This window comes from Syzygium oleosum, unplaced genomic scaffold (genome assembly GCF_021117445.2).
Source record: "Syzygium oleosum isolate NSW1041296 unplaced genomic scaffold, Sole_v2.1 Sole_v2.10, whole genome shotgun sequence".
Classification (NCBI taxonomy): Eukaryota; Viridiplantae; Streptophyta; class Magnoliopsida; order Myrtales; family Myrtaceae; genus Syzygium; species Syzygium oleosum.
In genome coordinates, this window is record NW_026607494.1 from 1,843,253 (window position 1) to 1,858,140 (window position 14,888).

The 14,888-nt window shown below is 39.0% G+C and overlaps 1 pseudogene; it reads right to left on the reverse strand.

The window, feature by feature from the left end:
• Positions 1 to 613: 613 nt before the first annotated feature.
• Positions 614 to 14,175, reverse strand: LOC115678667 (nuclear transcription factor Y subunit A-10-like; annotated as a pseudogene).
• Between the last annotated feature and the right edge of the window lie 713 nt (positions 14,176 to 14,888).

Consider the following 14,888-nt stretch of genomic DNA (forward strand, 5'->3'; position numbering starts at 1 on the left):
AGTGATGAAGGACGGTCATCTTCAGGGGCTACTGAGACCTGACTGTCGCTGCGACTGTTCTTACAGTGGCTCTGAAAGGCTACCTGGATATTGCCGCTTTAGAATTGGGTTTAAGAGGTTCATGCCATAATAAGTGATGAGTTACCAAGTATGATAATCTATGCATATGATGGCCATAGCTACCCCGGCAATTATTTCTCCTACAAGGGACTCATTACTTGACTTTTGTGAAGATACCATCTTCGTTTTAGCGCTACAGTTGACGAACCAAAGGGAGACTGGCCTGTCAAAACTACTTTGGAGGGTAACCGCTAATAATGAGAACAAGCGAGGATATCTGCCTACCACATGAATTCTTCTGCCTAATCTTGCTATTTCTTGTGCTCTGTTCACTGGATCATTAGAACTCCGGAAATTCTGCTTTTCCTACGGTGTATCAAGCAGCTGCACGAGCATAAAATGCATCATCTTTACAAGCACTTACCCTTCCTTTGAGGTGTGCCCACTCGCTAAGACTACGAGATTGAATCACTAACTTGTGCTCAGTAGGCAAGAGATATATGCCTGAAAGCCACACTAATGCAAATAATCAAAGGAAATCAGCCAGAAATCAGAAAACCCAACAAATAACAGCAACTCAGCTATCAATATGCACAGCTTTGATGTCATTTTTTATAGCAAACGCACATTTGACATGCTTATCAACATCCAGCAACGGTAACCTAAAATTGTCACTTTTTACATTATACTTTTATTAGGCATCAAGGTCTCAACACCTCAAGCCATGCCAAATAACATGGTCAAGACAACCTCGATGCACATGAGCCAAGGATGATTTGCCTAGGACAACCAAATGGTGGGACAATCATGCAGACCAAGAAACTCAGTGTAAAAACAGTAATTACGACCGAGCTTCGACTTATGGTTGCTGCTAGGATGTGGCCATGGTGCTGAAACTAGCACTGGAACCACTTCCTTTGCCCTCAAACGACTTTGAGGTTGCAGCAGCTATCAGCTGCTGGAGCCCACTTTCCAGGCATAACTATGTCATGCCCCGTATTATCCAAATGCAGATGTGGGTGAACGCATGGTCGGACATGATTGGCCAGCAGGTGATGCGGGGGAGTACAGGCTAGCCACCTCCAAACCGGTAACGTTGGTCCTGTTGCTATTTCCCACTTTCGATGCATTCAAATCTCTGCTCTCAGATTGCATAACTTCTGTGCTCCGAGGACCAGTTGGGCACGGTGATAATCCATCACTGCCAGTTTTCGTCATGTTTACTGCTGTTTCATTCTTAAGGGCTTTTGTATTTAAGAAGCGACCTCCGCATCCCCTTGGGCGGCGCATAGCATGAAGATGGCGAGACTTGTGCATGTATGGCTATCAGAAAATAGAAAGAGAAGTTAACATGATTTTAAGTGCAAAGATATCTTCCTAAGAAGAAGCGAGTGACGTTCATAACGCATCATAATACCAGAAATGTTAAAGAAAGATGGTCGTCATCCTACGATATATCAGAGTAATGACAAATTATCACATAATGTAATCTTCTACCAAATCCAATTAAAGTAAAGCCTCTAACGCAGAATATAGTATGAATCGCCAAGCTTTAGAGCTTGCAAAATGTCTGGGACAAGTCTATTATCTTGTTCTAGTAGATAAACCTGACTCAAAACTAACAGGTGTAACATTTGCCACGTTGGGCATATGACATGAGTTAGAGGAAAAGTTACTACTGCTATGGCTTTTGCTGTTTCAATCCCGGCATTTCTCATCCTCAATCGCAGACAGTTATGATGGTATCATTATTATCATAGTGGAGATACCATACGGAGGTTACCTTGCGGGCTCTTCCAAAGTTCTCCAATTTCGCCTTTGCACGACTTTTGAGACGTGTGAGAATCCTTTGATACTGCTTGGCATTCACATATCTCGGTCCGTCTTCTCCTGTCAAATTCGTTGGAAGCATGATGCGGCCCTATATGGGTTGAAGAACAAAGCATGCCATTATAAGACTTCAAAGAACGTCAATGCAACCGAAAAAGACCAAACTTGCATATCTAGATTTATGAAAAATGCACATGACTTTGTAATGATATCGCATCCATTTGAATGCGAGTAAAGAAAACTGATTCAAGTTTGATATGTCTACAGGAATGGGACTGTCTAGGTTGCAAAGATTCAGTTGCAGAAGACTGAACCGACTAACTAGGTGATGGAAGAAAAGTGAACATAAACGGACCTGGCATTGAGCTCCATAAAGAGGAAATAGTCCGAAACTCTGATCCACATTTGAATATTTCGAGTACAACTTGGATGAGAAGCCAAGCACAGAAGAAGCGTATTTAGCATTGGCAATATAAATTCTATAAAAAAAAAGAATAATATCAAGGCTGCTAGCAGAATAATACCATCGGTTGGCCAAATTCACTAGGGAAATTAGAACCATATTCCGGTAGAGCTGACATGGTTAGCTGAGGTTTCTGCCAGTCGATTGAGTATTTGCTTTCTCCTACATTTAACAAGCTACATCAGTGATATTTCATGACCGAGATAAAAGACAACATAAGATCATTGCAAAAAGGCTTTCGATTATGCAGCTGTGTTGCTGTCATCCCGACACAACAATGACTTGACAACAATTACAAGACTCCCTGCACGGGCTGGTTTTAAGACAACTCGATTATGTCTAGATAGGCTTGCCGGGAACTCAATATGCCATTAGAAACTCCTCTGCCTTGTGTTATGAAGGACACATGCAGCCAGTAATAAAAATTGCATCGGCATGGTTTCACTAATGTTGTTAAATTATGTTTTGAGTTTGAGCCTATATAAGAAACCCGTCTTGCCCGAATTTAGGATGTCTTCTAGCTGGGACTTCAATCTTTAAGCAAATCTAGTCCAAAATTTGTGGAGTATGATCTTGGATTAAAGATAAAAAGAAAGAAAATCAGGGTTTTCTAATTTGAGTTGGCAAGTTACATAAGAACATATAAAAACATATTTCTATTCGATTATTACACACTCGATAAAACAAGAGGAGCATATAGTGTTTATCCCTGTGAGTTTTCTAAGTGAGAATGCTATAAGAGATTGTGAGATAACACTTTCTTTGGGTATAAATTAGGCCTAGGAAACACTTCCGTGATTAAGCGATTATAAACTTTGTATTCTCCGAATTCATAATCGGCTTTTTGCTGGCTGGCTCTCCTCGTGGAGTAGGTACCGACTTTCAGACCGAACCACGTAAATCTCTAGTGTTATTTATTGTTCATTGTTGATTTCTCTGGTAATTTGTTCTTTTCGCATTAGACTTGAATTGCAATATCTGTTAGATTCCACGTTATTTCACAACAACTGATACCAAGGTTAAGGCTAGGGTTATAGACTTGATTTGGAGCTTTTACTTATCCAATCACTTTCTGGAAATGTTGCTTTGCAATTATGTCCATAACAAGAGTTGATATTGAGATATTCACTGGAAAGAACAACTTGGTGTTGTGAAGCATCACGACGCATGTCTGCTAACAATCCAGGGTTTGGCAAATGCGTTGGATGAAAGAGGCCGATAATGTGGAGTTGGAGCTGTTGAATCTGTCAAATGAGGTATTGCTTGAATTGGTCGAAGAGAAGGATGTCGCAGAATTATGGGTAAAACTGGAGACACTTTATCAATAGGTTTTGAACAATCGCTTGTGTATTCTACTCAGGATGTTCAATTCCAAGTGGTTAAAGGCATTAACAACTCACAACGGAGTTAAAGAACGTCAATCCAGCCTTGCTTGACGAGAAACAAGGCCTGAAATCATGTTGTTGGCGTCTATACTGGATTCTTTTGAACACTTTATTGATTCGCCGTTACAAGGCTGCACTACGATTATTTTGAAAAAGATGAAATCTGCCTTGTTTTTTAAGGAATGGCAAAAGAAGTTATAAGAAGAAAACTTAGCACATGATATGTTGCAAGGTTTTATTCTTGAGATAGAGACGAACATAGAGGGTTTGGAGGTAGCTAATAGAAGAGTCGTTTTAAATCGAGGTCCAACGTTTGGAACTATTTATGATATCACTACGATGAGGTAGGACACTATAGGATAGATAGTTTGAAGTACAAGGGTAAAGGGGCTAAGTTGGAGTCTACAAGTGATGTTAATATTTGTAATATAGAAAAGTTCCAAGGATGTCGATTACATGTTAGCAGTCACCACGAGTTCATCTGGTGATGATTGAGTGTTTGATTCTAGTTGTTCTTATCATGTGACTGCTCATAGACATGGGTTCACTATTTATCAATGCACGAAGGGTGGTAAAGAGTTCAAGGGAAACAATGCTGCTTGTGTAGTAGGGATCTCAATAGTTTGAACTAAGATGCACGATGGAGTGTTGAGAACATTGACTGACGTAAGGCATAGAGCTGAGAAAGGACCTTATCTTATTGAGTCTCTTGATGGGTTTGGTATAGATTGAAAGTAGGGTCTTGAATGTCTCTCAAGGTATGCTTATTGTGATATGAGAGAAAATAGACTACGAGCTATATCTCCTCTAGAGAACGACAATGAATGGCTCATTTGTTAGATTCACTAAGGAATCAGATCAAATCACAATACACTTGTGGCACATGAGTCTCAGACATACGAGTGAGAGGGAAATGATGGTTTTTAGTCAGAAGGGTCTATTGGGAGGTCATTGGATTGAGAGATTGAACTTCTATATAAACTGTGAATTTGGTAGTCAGTGGAGAGTGAAGTTCAGTACAACAGTTCATGGAACCTCGGATATTATAAGCTATGTACACTCAGACCTATGGGGACACTCAAGTTCTATCCAAGGGTGGTGCAAGATATATATTGTCCTTTGTTGACGATGCCTCAAGTAAAGTTTGGATGTCTTCTAAAGTACAAGAATGAGGTGCATGGTGGGTTGAAAGGCAATGATGAAAATCAAATAGGAATGAAGATCATGTGCTTGAGAACTAACAAAGGGTTGGAGTTAACCCTATATGAGCTTGGCCAATTTTGTGTACAGGAAGGCATGGTAAAACACTGCATGGTTTCGGACATACCATAGCTGACTTGAGGCGCAAAATTGATTAACGAGACTATATTGGAGAGAACTTGCTCTTTACTCTCAAATGCTAGATTAAGTGAAGATTTCTATGCCGAAGCCGTGAATACACTAGATTGAGCATGTTCGATTGCCATGCGTATGCTTGTGTAAGTAATGATGCATAGGAACCAAAGGGCAAGAAATTGTATAATCATAGGTTGTGCATATGGAATGAAGTGATATAGTCTATGGTGCACTAAGGAAGATTCACTCGAGTTTATATTCATTAGAGATGTTACTTTTGACGAATTCGCTCCATTTCAAAAGAGGTATAAGGTATCAATTGCAAAGAAAAATCTACATGATATTCGGAAACATGTGGAGCTTTTGGGATAGTCCGGATATACTCAAAGTGTAATAGCTGTGATAATGTCTTCAGAGTCACAAGATTCAATAGTAGCAGAATAATTCTTTTGAGGCCGCAGTTAATAAGCTTGGAGGTGATCAACAGAAGTGACTAAGATAGAGTGACTATTGCATGCAGATATTGAACAAACAAGTTAGTTGCAGTAGAGACACCTTCAGGTTTGGATATTTGAGAGTGGAAAATGTAGGAATATTGCAAGTGACTCGGAGGAGTTGCGTTGGATAAGCATCAAGACATTTCAAAATGCAGTTGAGAAGTTTTGTAAGTGCTCCACTTGTTGCATATCATAAAATGTCTAGATTGTCATGTGCACTTGTGTGGAGGTGGAGCACTTGTCTCATGCTTCACATGCTAGTTCTATTGGTTGTCTGAATTATGCTGTGGATAAAACTAGGTTTGATCTTTCATGTGCAATCAGGAGAATATATATGGTTAATCCAGATTTACGTAGTGATGTTGTAAAGTGGATCCTCTTGTTTTTGTATTTGGGGTGACGATGGTCGTTGAGTTATGTTTCAGTGAATGCAATTCAGGTAGTGTAGGAGTTACTAGGTTTGCGAACCCAAGTCATACATAGAACTTGAAGGATGGTTAATTTTTTAGCAGTTACGTCTTTACTTTATGTTGTGAGTTGGAAGGCAGCATTAAGAGACAATGGTTCCATCGATGACTGAAGCTGAAAACATGTGACAACAAAAGGAGTTGAAGAGGCGGAATTAGTCTAATGACTCGGTTAGTGATGTTGGCGTGGGACATTGACTTAATCCGGTGTTCGATGGAAGCTAGAGATACATAGAATTGAATTCCTTGGTAATAGATACAGAAATAATATGTCAAGAGAGGATGTGACCAAGAAGAAGCTTCTTGCGGTGATAAATTTTGTAGACATGGATCGAGTTCATTCCTCTAGACAAGTCCAAGCTCAGTTTGGGCTTGATAGACGTTTGTTGGGAGAGCTGGCATAAATGATGAACACTGTGACTTGGCTACGGACGTTGAGCCCAGGTGGAGAGCTGTTAAATTATATCTCCAATTTGTGCCATATGACAAAACCTGACTTGGAAGTCTATTTTGGATGTCCTCTAGGTTTCCTGATTTTAATCGGCAAGTTGCATAAGAATATATAAAAATAAAGTTATGCTTGGTTATTACACACCAGAGCAAACAAGAGAAATGTAGGGTTTTCTGCCTGTGAGTTTTCAGAGTGATTTCTCTTTTAGAGATTGTGATGTAACATTAGTGGATGTTGCTTTAAGTGTAGTTTAGGGTTGAGAAACACTTGAGCGATTGTAACTTTGGTATTCTTTGGATTCATAATGTATTTCTTGGCTGGCTCTCCCCGTGTAGTAGAATCCGTTAGCTTCCACTTATTCTACAGTAGAAACATATACGATATTCAAATGTTTTTCTTTTGGATGGGCATCACCTTTACCTTCTAAAGATGTCATTTCATCTTCCCATTCTAATAGGAATGGCACAAGTGATTTACAAACAGATGAAATCGGGGTAGAAGTGTTAGAAATTAAACCAAATTTGTTGATACTTATTTTTTTGTGAGTCTATTCGTATTTTCATATTTTGATTTTTTGTGTTTTTAGGTGCTAATTATAGTTTGAGCCCGAAAGAGGAAAGTTTCTTAAATCAATTAGATTTCCTATTTTGAATAGGTTTCCTAATTGAATGGTTTCCTAATCGAAGTAGGTTTCCTAGAAAGAGGTTTCCTATTTCGAATCAAACTATGGCCTATATTTAGTCTATTTCTCTTGTAATTGAGACATGCAATAGAAAGGCGCGAATTGCGATCGTTTCACCTTAAAAAATTTCTTCCATCAAATTAATATTGTTGCCGCGCCTCTGACGCTCAACAAATTAGTATCAGAGCTTACGGTTCGTGAACATGGCCTCAACGAACAATCAGCTTCCTCTTCAATACCCTCGTCTTACCAAAGAAAATTATGGTAACTGGGCTGTTAGAATAAAAGCTCTACTCGGCGCCTACAGTGTATGGGAACTTGTTAACACAAACTATGATGAGCCAGAGGATGAAGCCACGTTGAACCAGAACCAGAGGAATGCCTTGGAGAAGGTTCAAACGAAAGATCAATATGCCCTGTCGATCATCTATCAAGCGTTAGATGATTCCATGTTCGAAAAAGTTTCGAACGCCACTACCGCTAAAGAAGCATGGGAGATTCTTCAAAACACACATCAAGGAGTTCAAAAAGTTCAGAAGATTCGCCTTCAAACCTTGAGAGGAGAATTCGAGGTAATTCATATGAAAGAATCTGAATCGATTGCTGATTATTTCACGAGAATTTTGACAATTGTTAATCAAATGAAAAGAAACGGAGAAGACGTTTCCGATGTTCGTGCTGTTGAGAAATTACTTCGGTCCTTAGACAAGAAGTATGATCATATTGCGGTTGCAATCGAAGAATCCAAAGACTTGGATGCCATGACGGTCGATGAACTTATGGGTTCATTACAAGCCCATGAAGAAAGGTTTAGAAAGAAAAAGATTGAACCCGTGGAGGAAGTTCTCCAAACGCAATTGACCATTCGAGATGAGAAGGAGCAAAGAAGAGATCCCGTACAAAATCGCGGGACAAATCAAGATCGTGATCGAGGTTGTGGCCGAGGTCACTTTCGAGGAAGAGGTCGTGGACGAAGCAGAGGAGATCCTGCTCGAAGTGATGGAGGATACCGGTACCAAAGAGGTGTTCGTGGAAGAGGAAAGAACTCGACAAGCCAATGGTATGATAAATCTAAAATCCGATGTTATCATTGCAATAAACTTGGCCATTATGCTTCTAACTGCTGGAACAAAAAAAGTAGCAGAGCAGACGAAAAGGCGAACTTGGTGAATGATGCTGATCAAGTTCTCTTATTGGCATTCAAAGAATATGAAGAAGGTCAAAGCGATACGTGGTATTTGGATACCGGCGCAAGCAATCACATGTGCGGGAGAAAGGAGATGTTTGCCGAGTTAGATGAGACAATTAAATGGAGTGTCTCATTCGATGATAACTCTAAAATTCTTGTTGAAGGGAAAGGTACAATTTTGATTCGCTTAAAGAATGGTGCACATCAGTTTATTACCAACGTTTATTATGTCCCAAAAATGTCAAGCAATATCTTGAGTTTGGGACAACTTCTGGAGAAAGGTTATACTGTTCATATGAGAGATCTTAATCTTATGTTTAGAGATCGAAATAATAAACTGATTACAACTGTGAAGATGTCGAACAACAGGATGTTTATTCTTAATATAAAGAGTAAGATGTCTCGATGTCTAAAGGCGTGCGTAGATGATCCTTCATGGTTGTGGCATTTGAGGTTCGGCCATCTCAATTTTGGCGGACTTGATTTGCTTTCTTGCAAAAAGATGGTTTATGGCTTATCATATATTGATCATCCCGATCAATTATGTGAAGGGTGTGTTATGGGCAAGCATTCCAGAACTAGCTTTTCGAAGGAGGCGACTTATCGAGCGAAGAAGCCGCTTGAGTTGATTCATTCTGATTTGTGTGGCCCGATCAATCATCACTCATATGGTAATCATCGATATTTTGTTACTTTTATTGATGATTTTACTCGGAAAACGAAAACTTGGGTGTATTTTTTGAAAGAAAAGACAGAAGTGTTTGATATTTTCAAACAATTCAAGAACCTGGCTGAAAAGGAAAGCGGCTATTTTATCAAGGCTTTGAGGACTGATCATGGTGGAGAATTCACCTCAACCATATTCAACAAATTCTGTGAAAATCATGGTATTCGGCGTTTCTTGACGGCCCCGCATTCTCCTCAACAAGACGGTGTGGCTGAACGAAAAAATAGAACCATTCTTGATATGATTCAAAGCATGTTAAAGAGCAAAAATTTGTCAAAGGAACTTTGGGCTAAAGCTGTTTCGTGTGCCGTCTATCTTCAAAATAGATGTCCCACGTATGGACTTGAAGGCGTAATTCCACAAGAGGCATGGACCGGGAGAACACCAAGTGTTTCGCACTAGAGAATTTTCGGGAGCATTGCCTATGCTCATGTCCCAGACCAAAAAAGATCGAAACTTGAAGACGAGCAAAAAGCTCATCTTTATCGGGTATGAGTCATCATCCAAAGCCTATCGATTATTTGACCCTAATACTTTGAAAGTGTATGTAAGTAGAGATGTCAAGTTCGATGAAGATGGAATGTGGGAAGAAAATCTAAAAGAAGAAGCGAATGTTCGTGGTGATTCCAATCAAACGGAGTTGAAAGATCAACTTTCACCTTCTTCTCCAATATCTTATTCAAGTTCATCAACACCATCCTCTTCAAATAGTGTCGATGAACCGCTATTGCCAAGAGCGAGAAGATTGTCTGAAATTTAAGAAGCTACCGAAGAGCTTCATCTTATATGTCTTCTTACAGATTATGAACCACTTGCTTATGATGATGCGGCCAAAGAAGAAAAGTGGACGAAAGCCATGAACGAAGAAATTGAAGCCATCGAGAAAAATCAAACATGGGAGCTTGCTGATCTTCCGAAGGACAAGAAATCGATTGGTGTTAAATGGGTGTACAATGCCAAGAAGAATGAGAAAAGTGAAGTAACAAGGTACAAAGCTAGATTAGTCGCGAAGGGGTACAAGCAAAAAGCCGGAATCGACTATGATGAAGTTTTTGCCCGCCATCCGCATGGAAACGATTAAATTGATTATTTCCATTGCTGCTCAAAATAATTGGCGGATTTATCAAATGGATGTCAAATTAGCATTCTTGAATGGCATTCTTGAAGAAGAAATTTATATTGAACAACCCGAGGGATTTGTTGTGAAAGGTCATGAAGACAAAGTGCTGAGGTTGAAGAAAGCTCTATATGGGCTTAAACAAGCACTGAGAGCATGGAATTCTAGAATTGATGCATATTTCAAGGCGAATGAATTCTCTCAATGTCCATACGAGCATGCACTTTATTTGAAGCAAGAAAAAGGTGATATTCTACTCGCCTGTTTATATGTTGATGATCTTGTTTTTACAGGAAATAATTCGGCGATGATTGATGCTTTTAAGGCATCGATGGTGAAAGAATTTGAGATGACCGATAATGGTCTCATGAATTATTTCCTTGGTATTGAAGTGAAGCAAAGTGCCGATGGGATTTTTATTTCCCAAAAAGGATACGCAGAAAATATCCTTGAAAAATTCAACATGAAGAATTGTATGCCGGTCAATACACCAATGGAGTGCGGAACCAAGCTTTCGAAGTTTGATGATGGTGCCGATATTGATTCGACATATTATAGAAGCTTGATTGGGAGTTTGAGATACTTGACATGCACGAGACCGGATATTATTTATAGTGTTGGAATTGTGAGTCGATATATGGAGAAGCCGAAATCATCTCATCTTAAAGCTGCAAAGAGAATACTTCGGTACATCAAAGGTACCATTTCTCATGGCTTACACTATTATTGCTATGAATCTTTCAAACTTAAGAGCTTATTCGGATAGTGATTATGGTGGAGATATCGACGATCGAAAAAGCACCACAGGATTTGTATTTTTCTTGTGCGACACTGCTTTCACGTGGTCATCAAAGAAGCAATCAAGTGTTACTCTGTCGACATGTGAAGCTGAATATGTAGCTGTATCTTCATGCGTTTGTCATGCAATATGGTTGAGAAGACTACTCAAAGATATTCTTATGGAGCAGAAGAAAGCAACAGAGATTTTTGTTGATAACGTTTCTGCTATTGCTTTGGCGAAAAATCCAGTTTTTCATGAACGAAGTAAACATATCGATGTTCGATATCACTTCATCCGAGAACAGTTAAAGAGAATGAAGTTGAAGTATTGCATGTGAAGACTAGGAGATCAAGTAGCGAGATATTTTTACTAAACCTCTCAAGATCGATGCTTTTCGAAAGTTCAAAAGCCTGCTTGGAATGATCGATAGAAGAGAATTTGGTTTAGGGGGGAGTGTTAGAAATTAAACCAAATTTGTTGATACTTGTTTTTTTGTGAGTCTATTCATATTTTCATATTTTGATTTTTCGTGTTTTTAGGTGCTAATTATAGTTTGAGCCCGAAAGAGGAAAGTTTCCTAAGTCAATTAGATTTCCTATTTTGAATAAGTTTCCTAATTGAATGGTTTCCTAATCGGAGTAAGTTTCCTAATTAGAATATGTTTCCTAAAAAGAGGTTTCCTATTTCGAATCAAACTATGGCCTATATATAGTCTATTTCTCTTGTAATTGAGACATGCAATAGAAAGGCGCGAATTGCGATCGTTTCACCTTCAAAAATTTCTTCCATCAAATCAATATTGTTGCCGCGCCTCTGACGCTCAACAAGAAGAAGGCACCGGGAGAGAAAAGAGCCAATTCATGAACTGATAAGTAAGGCGGATGAACAAAATCTCGAGATACATTCAATCGACAAAATTTCACTATTCTATCTGAATGCATAAAACTTAATGTACACAAACCTCTAATGTAGGTAGAGTAAAATTTAGTACTTATGGATTGCCATTAGATAGCATCCTTGTTGATGACTATGCCACCTTAAGCATATGCTCACTGTCGAAATAAAAGGTTCTCCTAGACAGCAGCATTCGCATGCAAACACTGTTTGCTAAAAGACTAGAAAGGGCTGTTCCCCTCCCGAAGCGCGAATGGCACTGAACTAGAGGTGGATAAAAGGTTAAGATTTACTCTGATTTTGTTATTCTTGCTTCTAACTAGACATATTTCTGAGAGTACTAGGTTTGGTTCTGCACTGTAATTGTCTATTCGGACATGTGCTAGTCCATCTACAAGTTGCTCTACCCAATTTTTAGGAGTTAAGCCTTTGCAGAACAAAGGCATACATACAGTACTAATGAGATGCATAAAGCACACCAATCACCGAGCATGACCTAGGTTCTTTGTTGTGACAACTAGTACCCTTTTACTCAATTTCTTGATTATTGATTTAGAATCCAACCAATGAGTTAATAAATTTATGTGGATACGCAAGCGGAGTTTTGTTTTCTCCTTTCTTGCATACTGAGATGCTTTGGCGAAACCTTTCCAACTGATGAGTGCTCCACTGATTAGGATTACATGGACGTGATGATTTATGTGTACATCTAAGAATGCACAACACAAACAAGAAGATCGTTCACACTAACTAATAAAAGATCTCTAAGTAATGTCCTGTAAAGTAGATCCTTAAACCATTGAAGTATCAGAATTATAACTTGCATGGTTAGGCATAACAAGAATTATACCTCGTGTTCCCAAAATGGTACCTTATGATGCTCTACTTAGTATGTAATATCTATCAACGGCAGAACTCTGAAAAGATTAGGACTGGCACCTAAAGTGCGATCAGAATACGCTAATTGTAAAGTTATCACATGACTATTCTTCTGTAGGAGCACTTAACAAATACAATACGTAAGGAACTATTGAAACTATGGGAGATGAAATTAATGCACTGTGCATCAATTCATATTATTCTAGTGAAGCAGCAAGAGAAGTCTATTTCAATAGCATCTTTCATTCATCTTCTTCCTGATGAAACATCCAAGTAAAGTAATCCATAAACAAAGGTATTTCTTTTACCAATTAACTACAGTAACGTCAGAGCATCCTTGTTTCTATCCATCAATGTAGTCTATTTCAGTGCTGAGTTACTTCCCATGATCAAACAATCTTGTGAAAGTAGTAGTCACTGAGATAAGCTCAGCAAGAAAATAATAAGCAGGCAAGACATCTCCAATGTGAGATACATGCAGTCAACGCTTGCTCCGAAGCCACTAAATTGAAATAAAATCATGACAAGCGATATCTAAGAGACTGAAATATATTAAAGAGAAGTCATCATAAACTTTATGTTCAAGGATAGCCAAAAGGGGTACCGGAAAAGACGGCGAATTGAGTCGTATCTGGCTTCTCCGCGCTTTCTTCGACAGCTTGAGTCACTTTTTTGGATAAAGGGAGGAACTCCTCGGAAGCATGGTGTTCCACTGAATTCAATCGACTAACAGATTCACTCTGAGGAGTTTGTGAACCATAGAGCACCAACCAAGGCGCAAACGATAGCGATGACGACTGTGTATTTGAATTATTGTGAATCATTTCATGCTCTTTGAAGGTCATGGCTTGATAGCCAATATATCTTCCCAAATATCACAAGGATGATTCTGTTTTCTTCAAATAAGGTTTATTTTGATTTTTCTGCAAATCAGGACCTGCAGATTCAACAAAGTCAACTTTTCGGATTATTTCACAAACGGAGTTGGAAAAAGGCAACAAAACGGACACAAAGGACTAGGTTTTTCTACAAGGTAAAGGAACTAAAAAATTACTACATGGGTTTCTAATTATCTTGAATCCCGAAATACTCAACACCCAAAAGAATTGGTTTGATGAGCAAAGTAAGCATGAACCAAGAAAAATAAACAAGATATCACTGGGAAGTAAGAACTCGAAATCACTGAGAAAATCAAACGAAATAGATAAAACCCAGAAACAAATTTGAACGAAGGGAGCAAAAAGAAACATCGTCTCTAGATAGCTGTGTGAAAGAAACGACAGAAATCTCACACGGCATGGAATAAAGGAAACACAAGCTTGAGAACACAGCTTGCTTGAAGATTACAATAAGAGCCATCAACTGTTCGTACAGGATGAGGTTAAAAGAGATACAGATAGAAACAAAAATAGACGTACTCAGGCATAAATGGAAGGAAGCAGGAACAGCTTCGAGCAAATAGACACCCATTTGTTAGGAGCCATGTCGTACAATTTGAAGCAAGACAGGATAGAGAGAGCCTGGTTCGGAGAGAGAGAGAGAGAGAGAGAGAGATGGGTCGCGAGCGTGATGCGAAGTAGCCGACGACTACCAGCCAATGAGCTTGAGCCTTCATGCACTTCTTTATATCAGTGCTCAAAAATACAATACGTAGTATATACACCAGCAAAAACATCACACACTCTCTCTCTGCTTTAATGAAATGACTTTTTCTTTTTTCTTATTGTACTCCGAAAATGGGTGGCGTTGGAGGGATGTGTGCGTGTCGATCCAGTGGAGAGATAGTGGCAGATTTGTTCAGTGGTCTCCCTCAAAAGGCAACCCCTTTTAAATCATGTTGGAATAGCAATTGATTTTGAGCATGTTGGGTTATGATTTTGGCTTTGGTAAGAAACTTAAGAAAGACAACTCGAGGTGCTTTGCTGAGACGACAGGTGAAGTCAAATTGCATAGCTAGCATTAGCAATGGTGGGTTCATGTGGCTTTTAACGTGGAAAGTGAAATGATTGATTCAACCCATACCCATGACAAAGATTCTATATATACAAGTTCATAAGTAATGCAAGATATCTATAATCCTTGTTGGTCATCATCTATAAATGAAACAGGGAGATAACATGGGTAAATGATA